General features: G+C 42.2%; 1 protein-coding gene across 4 annotated transcripts in view; it reads right to left on the reverse strand.

The window, feature by feature from the left end:
• The window catches only part of rnf220a (ring finger protein 220a), a 161,698-nt gene extending 157,199 nt beyond the window's left edge, over positions 1–4,499 (reverse strand). Inside the window, exon 1 of one of the 4 annotated variants that reach the window (XM_005740251.2) lies at positions 4,084–4,494. The gene's annotated coding sequence lies outside the window, so the exon portion shown is untranslated. Of the gene's footprint in view, positions 1–4,083 lie in introns of all 4 variants that reach the window. The other 3 variants (XM_005740252.2, XM_013912704.1, XM_005740250.2) reach the window with 3 other exon arrangements.
• Between the last annotated feature and the right edge of the window lie 2,233 nt (positions 4,500–6,732).

Genomic DNA, 6,732 nt, shown 5'->3' on the forward strand with positions numbered 1-6,732 from the left:
TCCACCTGACATCTTTGGGGGAGGGGGGGGGGGGGAGCATCATCAAACTAGTCGAGACTGAGCGGATCGTGGTTAATTTACTATGGGAGAGAGAAGGGGTGGGAGGGGGGTGTTAATGCGCGCGTCATGACGCCTTAGTATTTCCAAATGTGAGAAATGGCCTCTGTTTGGATGAGAACGAGTTTGCGCGGATCTGAATGACGGTGAATTTACAGCGGGTTTATTCTGGGAGCTGTTCACAATGAAATGAGAGGTGGGGGAAAGTTGGAAGGAAAAGAAACGCTTCTTGCAACAAGTTACAGTCCCGCCTTTAGGGGAAAAAATCTTAATTACTGTCGTCCTCCAGAGAGACGAACAAATAAAACACGGGAAGCAGCAGAAAAGCTTCTCACACGGCGGCAGAGGCGCACAGCATCTACATCTGATTATAGATGTGATTCTGGAGCGATCAGCGGTGCCGCAGTGAAAGCAAAAGTTTAGCCGGTTTCCTGATAATTAAGCAGGCGGGAGGCTTTCCTTTTATTCGGAACGCGGCGCTTCTCTGGATTCCAAATGAAATAACACCTCCCCTCCCTCCCCTGCAGCTATCGATCCGGGAAAGAGGTGTGAAATGGACATTAATTTTTAGTCCACTGCTCTGTGCGCAAAGAAGGGGAGCAAACGAGATCAGCGGCGAGCATTAACAGCTGACTGCTGAGGGAGAGGAACACAGAGGTGGCAGGAGGAGGGGTAGAATCAAAAGCGCTGACGAATAAATCATCTTTCGTTAGTTTTCCCTCGAACTCGACACTTTTCCTTCTCTTTAGTGCGCCTGCAGACTTTTTATGTAGGAAGTGCAAGGAGGGGGGAGAGAGACAGAGAGAGGATAGGCCTATATAAAAAAATAAAATAAGAAAATGAAGTATTTCGATACTTTCAATTACAAAGTGCACTTAAGTTCTTTCCCTTAAAAATAATTAATTAATCCTTTCATATTTTTGGATACATACATTATAAATTATTCTCATTATTCTTGTTCTCTGAATTTAATAACAGAGAGCACAAAAAAGTTATAAATGAAGAAAAAATATAAATAAAAAATAAGAATTATCTTAAAGAGAAATAAATACGTAAAGTATTAAAAAAGGCGTTTTAAATTTGCCTATGAAGCAAAGCCTGCTTCGTGTCAAATGACACGAGAAATAAGCGGCAGCCTATGAATCACCAAGTCTGAAAACAGCAGCCAAAAATAATAATAAAATCATACATCAGCGTCTGCGTGACAGCGTTTTACAGTCAGGCACGTTTAATTTGAAAAAAGTAACTATTTAAAAAATAATCACTATTAGTATACAGATAAAAATACAACTTTAAATTGCCCAAATTAAAAATAATGCCAATTATGCCAATGCTCTTTTAGTCCAGCGAGAGAAGCTGGACTAAAAGAGCCTTTAAATTAGAAACACTTTTAAAAAATGAAATTGGTTTAATACATCATTATAAGTTTCTTAATTCAAATGTAAAAATTTAACTGTGATTTGAAGCTTATTTTAGAAAACTGACATCACCACCTACGCAAAAAATGAACCTACTACTACATGCATGGATATCAACTTTGGAATATTAGTACTTTGAAATGTTATACAATAACACATTGATATATCGGGGGAAATGGATAAGTATCGGAGCTTTTAGTGGAGAAATGATACCGCTAAATATGGAAGAAAGGAACGTTTTCTTCACCGGTAAATGAGAGCAAAATAAATTACAAAATTGTTCTGTCCCCATCGGAAGCCTCGGCTATAAATCACTGTTATCTATATGAGTAATTGGACATAATATGTCAGCAGCACATGTTGCCGTTTAAAAGATAATTATTGCTCGCTAATGTGTTTGGCTGGAAAATGAAAAAGGTTCGGCTGCTCTTTAGAAGTCAGGCCTCGTTGATCTGACAATCAATAAAATCAATCGAAAGTGATTCACCAGATCAGTGGATCTGGACCCGGAAGAGAGCAGAGTTTCTGATTTTTATTATTTCATTCATTTATTAATTTACTTATTCACTTATTTATTTCGGAGGGGCTATAATTGTGAGTTCAATGACCCGCCTCGAGTCCACCTTTGCTCCAAAATGCGTTTTTACGCGCGATTTACTGCCGGCGCTGAGAGGACTTTTTAACTTGGAAATTACTGCTAATAGGTGTGCCGCATTTTTCCCAGACTCCTAATTTTATTATTCCCTCTCAGAAGCGTTCCGTCTTTGCCCACTAATGCGCGTGGATGAGGGCGCGTGCTCGAGAGCTCTGTTGTTTCCTTCTATGAAGTCCGTCATAAAAAATATAAAATAAAATAAAAAGTACTGACTGACAAGGCCAGAGTACAGGGAGACTGCGAACAGAAGAGTGAGCAAAAGTTAAATATATATATTTTTAACTATTAACACGAGCTGTTTGATTCCTTGAGTCCTTAATCATTTAGAGAAATGGAAACAAATAAAATTCAACACGTCAGGCCTGAAGTGAATAGAGGAAACGCATAAACTACACAGACTATAGGGGCGTGACATCTGTTTGCCAAAGTGATACTTAAATAAAAGAAACGATCAAGTTAATTGTTAATGTCAGTAATAATTACTTTTATTATTTTTCCCGCCGATGAAGCACTGAAAAATGTTACAAATGTGGTCTTCCATAATGCAAACGCAGCAGCAGCAGCGGGAGCTGCCGCTTAAATGAATCCGCACTTTGCCTCTGTGTGCTCGGCCATGAAGCTGGAAGGCCCCCGGGACTTCCACCGGCTGGGTGCCGCACATCTAGTTTAGGGGGAAGGATGTAAATTGCACTGTGCTCCCTAGTTAACAGGTGTTTTCCAACAGAGTTGAGGCCCGTGTGTGTGTGTTTATGTGTGTGTGTGTGCACACGCTTGCGTGTAAGCGCAAGGGAGTACACAAAGTGGCACTTTTTCTGTTTAAATTTACGCCGTCTGTTTCTGTGAGAGCTTCATTTTAAGAGGAGTATTTACAGCCGCTCGTGGCAGCAGAAGTAAATGCAAAATCACCTCGGCGTCTTTATTCTCCTCCTTTTTCTTGTGTTCCTTTTCAAATAATTCTTCAGTAATTGTATGATTTGAATAGATAATCGATATAAATATGAGTTCCAATTTGAAGATTAAAACGCAGAAGAGTTTAGAACGATGAGTGATGCCAAAGCTGTGGAACAGAAGTCCTTCATAAACTCCTCTTTGCGCTTTTTGTGATGCATTAAAATCTGACTGATGTGAGTGTTTATTAAACCCCAGCTAACGGAGCCAATATGCGGCCGTTTGAGCCACATGCCTTCATCATTACGAGCGTTAGTGCTACAGAGCAACAGTAACTTCCACTGAAAACCGCCGGTGGAGGCATTCAGTGAGCTGGAACCCCTGAAACCTTCATGGGAAGAACTAAAGCCGAACTTTTAAATAAATATAGTCACAGCAGGCCCGCGACTGACGCTTATAATCGCCGGTTAATAAGACAAAAGTGGTCCCAGAGGAGGAGCAGAAATAATAAGGCTGTAAAATTTTATTTCATTTCTCTGACTGACTGCGGGCTTTGGCGATAATTCAGGTGGCTTCCAGCAGCTGTGATCCGTCTTTATCTCCAGTGATGATGTTTAAAGTTTACAAAGTTCAGCCTTTGGTTGCAGTGAGATCGCGCGGTGCGGCTGTAGGTCGGTCGTGTTCGGCCATGGTAATGTACGCACAATGTCATCCACACACGCACAAATAATGCGAGTGCTTTCAAGAATCTTGTTCTTGTTTGGGGACCTCGCATATGCGCATGCACGCGCGCATATATAAAGAGACAAACAAATATAAACGCACACGCATTCACGAAGAGATTTGTTTATATAATTATGTATATATATATATATTTCATTCTTTTCCACGCGTGGAAATCTCCTCGCGCAGCACTTACAAATCCCCGAGAAAAAGTTTCCCGACTCGAAACGCGCTTCCAAAGCGGAGAGAAGCGGCGGAAAGGTGTGGAAGCACAAACTGTGTGAGCTTCAAACCCAACAATAACAACAACAACAACACAAAAAAACTCCGAGTGTTACTCACCTTGCCGTGGATGAATCCGCTTTTCATAAAGACGACTCCCGGGTTTCCGGCTTCTTCTTCTTCTTTTTTATCCTCACAAAAAGCTGAAAACTTTTCTGCGGGTAGAGTATCAGCAGCTCTGGCCCCTGTGGCTCTTGCGCAGCAGCGCCGGAGATAACGGGAGGCGCTTTGGACAAGCAAAAGTAGTTAACACCTCCCTGTTAGTTTACCAAAGAGCAGCCGGAGAGGAGGAGAAGAGCGCGAGGGAGAGAGAGAGAGAGGGAGAGAGAGAGGGTGACTTTCCACAGACACACTATAAAGTGAGTATCAATAGCGCAATCGCGCGTGCAGCCCCTCTATCGAAACACCGAGAGGGACGATCAGTGCGAGAAAGAGGACTGAAGCCGGCGAGAGAGCGCAGGATCGCAGAGACAGCGGCAGGCGTGAGCGGTGGCGTGAGGGGGGAGGGTGGTGTGAGAGTGTGTGTGTGTGGAAGGGGGAGGGAGGGGGGGTGCTCAATAGCGACGTGTGTGAGGCTGGAGCTGGGCTGCGCGAGGCTCTGAGAAGGGAGTGTGGGGGTGGATGGGGAAGACGGGGGAGGGAGCGGGTGTCCTGGGTCCAGTGCGCTCTGAGGTGCAGTGCTGCCGCGCAGCGCTCGGGTCGCTAAATGACTGACAAACACACGCAGACCGTCTGTGTGCCCCGTCTCGGGTAAAACTCCACACTTTCACTTCATAATCGTTTGCGAACCATTTTGATGTGAGCGTGTTTATCGTGCGTGGCCTTCACAGCGGCCAGAGTCAGGAAAGCTATCTTTCCTTCCCTGGGAACGAACGAAAGAAAGATATTCTTTTAGTAACCTAAAAGTGTTAATATCCCGAGAGCGTTTAACGTGCGTTTAACATTCCTGCCGTTTTAATAACTTAATCTAAGTGTCGTTTCGTTTTCGAATTCCACAAAAATAAAACGTAATTAAGGCCTTTTTTTGGTTTTTTAAGTTTTTATTTTTCTTTTCTTTTTTTGTTGGGGGGGGGGGGTGTGTTTGTTTTTTGTTTTACGAATGACCAACCTCGCGCATGTGTGGAGACTGTTTCTTAACACCACACCATCCCATCTCCCCCTCTTGCCTCTCCCCTCTGTCTGGTGTTTCGTTCCCCTGGGTGATTTCCACTGCGCTTTGTGCGCAAAGTGAATGAATTATCCCCCTTCTCTCTCTCTCGCTCCCTCTCTCTCCTTCTCTCTCTGTGTTTTCCTCTTTCACCAGATGGAGAGACTTCTATTTGCCATAAAGCCAATGAAGTCCACCTCTTAACAAAAAGAGGTGGACTACCAGACAGTCTTATAAAGTGCGCACTAGAGACTCAAGTTAGTCACACAGAAGGAAGTTCACTAAACCCGGAGCTGTGCGCTAAAGTCCCAGCCAAGATCAACCAAACCTGCAGAATATTAACAAGACAGATGATTTTTTTTATTAAGTTGAGAACGTATTATTATTATTATTATTATTATTATTATTATTATTATTATTATTATTATTATTATTATTTAGTACAGTACTAAACTTATTCAACTCAGCCCTTAAGGTAAACGTTTTTAAGGATTTGTTGAAATGTATTTTCCTTAGCTTATGTCTTTTTTTGCAGCTTCTGGTATAATCCGCCTGTTAACTAGAGTCATATTTCTGAAAAGAAAAAAAAAAGGCATTTGGAGTGTGCTGAAATTACTCAAACTCAAAGACACAATGAGTATATGTGCATGTTAGAGTGAGTGAAAGACAGTGAAGGCGCTTTGCTGTCCCCTGTCTCCTTCTCCATTACACTCCTCTGCTGGTCAGACGTGGAATTGACCAACATCACAGACTGCTTTACACACTTGTCTTCTAAGCTAACTTCTTTTGTGCAAGTGGTGCATTTTATCTGCTGGATTTAAAAAAACTATAAGAAAAAAACTATGTATGGAAAAAATATAAAACCACTTTGTGACACCTTCATCAAAAACAAACAAAAACATGAAGGAGTGTCGACTGAAAAAAGGCATTTTTATAACAGTGTACAGACACAAAATAAAGGGGGACACTAAGTTTTGTTTTATATCAGAATTCCTGGCAATAAAGATTTATCACAGAAGAAAGCCCACTCGTCCTTAATATGCCACAAATAAGTAAAAGGAGATATCAGATCTATAAATCACTCCTCTCCTGCTATAAGGGACGGTCATTATTATACACTTTTTTTTCTCACATCAGCATTCAAGACATAATCTACCTCAGTGTGCAAACAAGAATTCCAGATTTCTGGTGCGAGGATTAACACAATGAAAACAATTAACAACTTGTGCAGATTAGACCTGCTTCTTCAGGTCTTCATACATGGCCTCAAACATATTTAGTCAGAGTGGTTGCCTTTCCAGTGGAACTCACACTTTGATCTGAGTTTCACGCTATAATATACTGATGTTTTAGCTAACAATACCGTGGGAAACGGGTTTTGTGTGTGTGTGCTGGGTGGTCTCCAAACACATGAGGGGCAGCAGCAGCAGTAGCAGTGCCATTAGTGATGTGTTGTCTTGCTAATAGGCTCAGTTTGGAGTCAATGGGGTGACTGAGGAAGAGGGTCATCCATGTATTAGATCCCCCTCCATTCAAAGTCTAATGGCACCCTTAAGTCCCCC

This window comes from Pundamilia nyererei, unplaced genomic scaffold, assembly GCF_000239375.1.
Source record: "Pundamilia nyererei isolate P.nyererei 1_Seehausen unplaced genomic scaffold, PunNye1.0 scaffold00098, whole genome shotgun sequence".
In the NCBI taxonomy this organism is placed as follows: Eukaryota; Metazoa; Chordata; class Actinopteri; order Cichliformes; family Cichlidae; genus Pundamilia; species Pundamilia nyererei.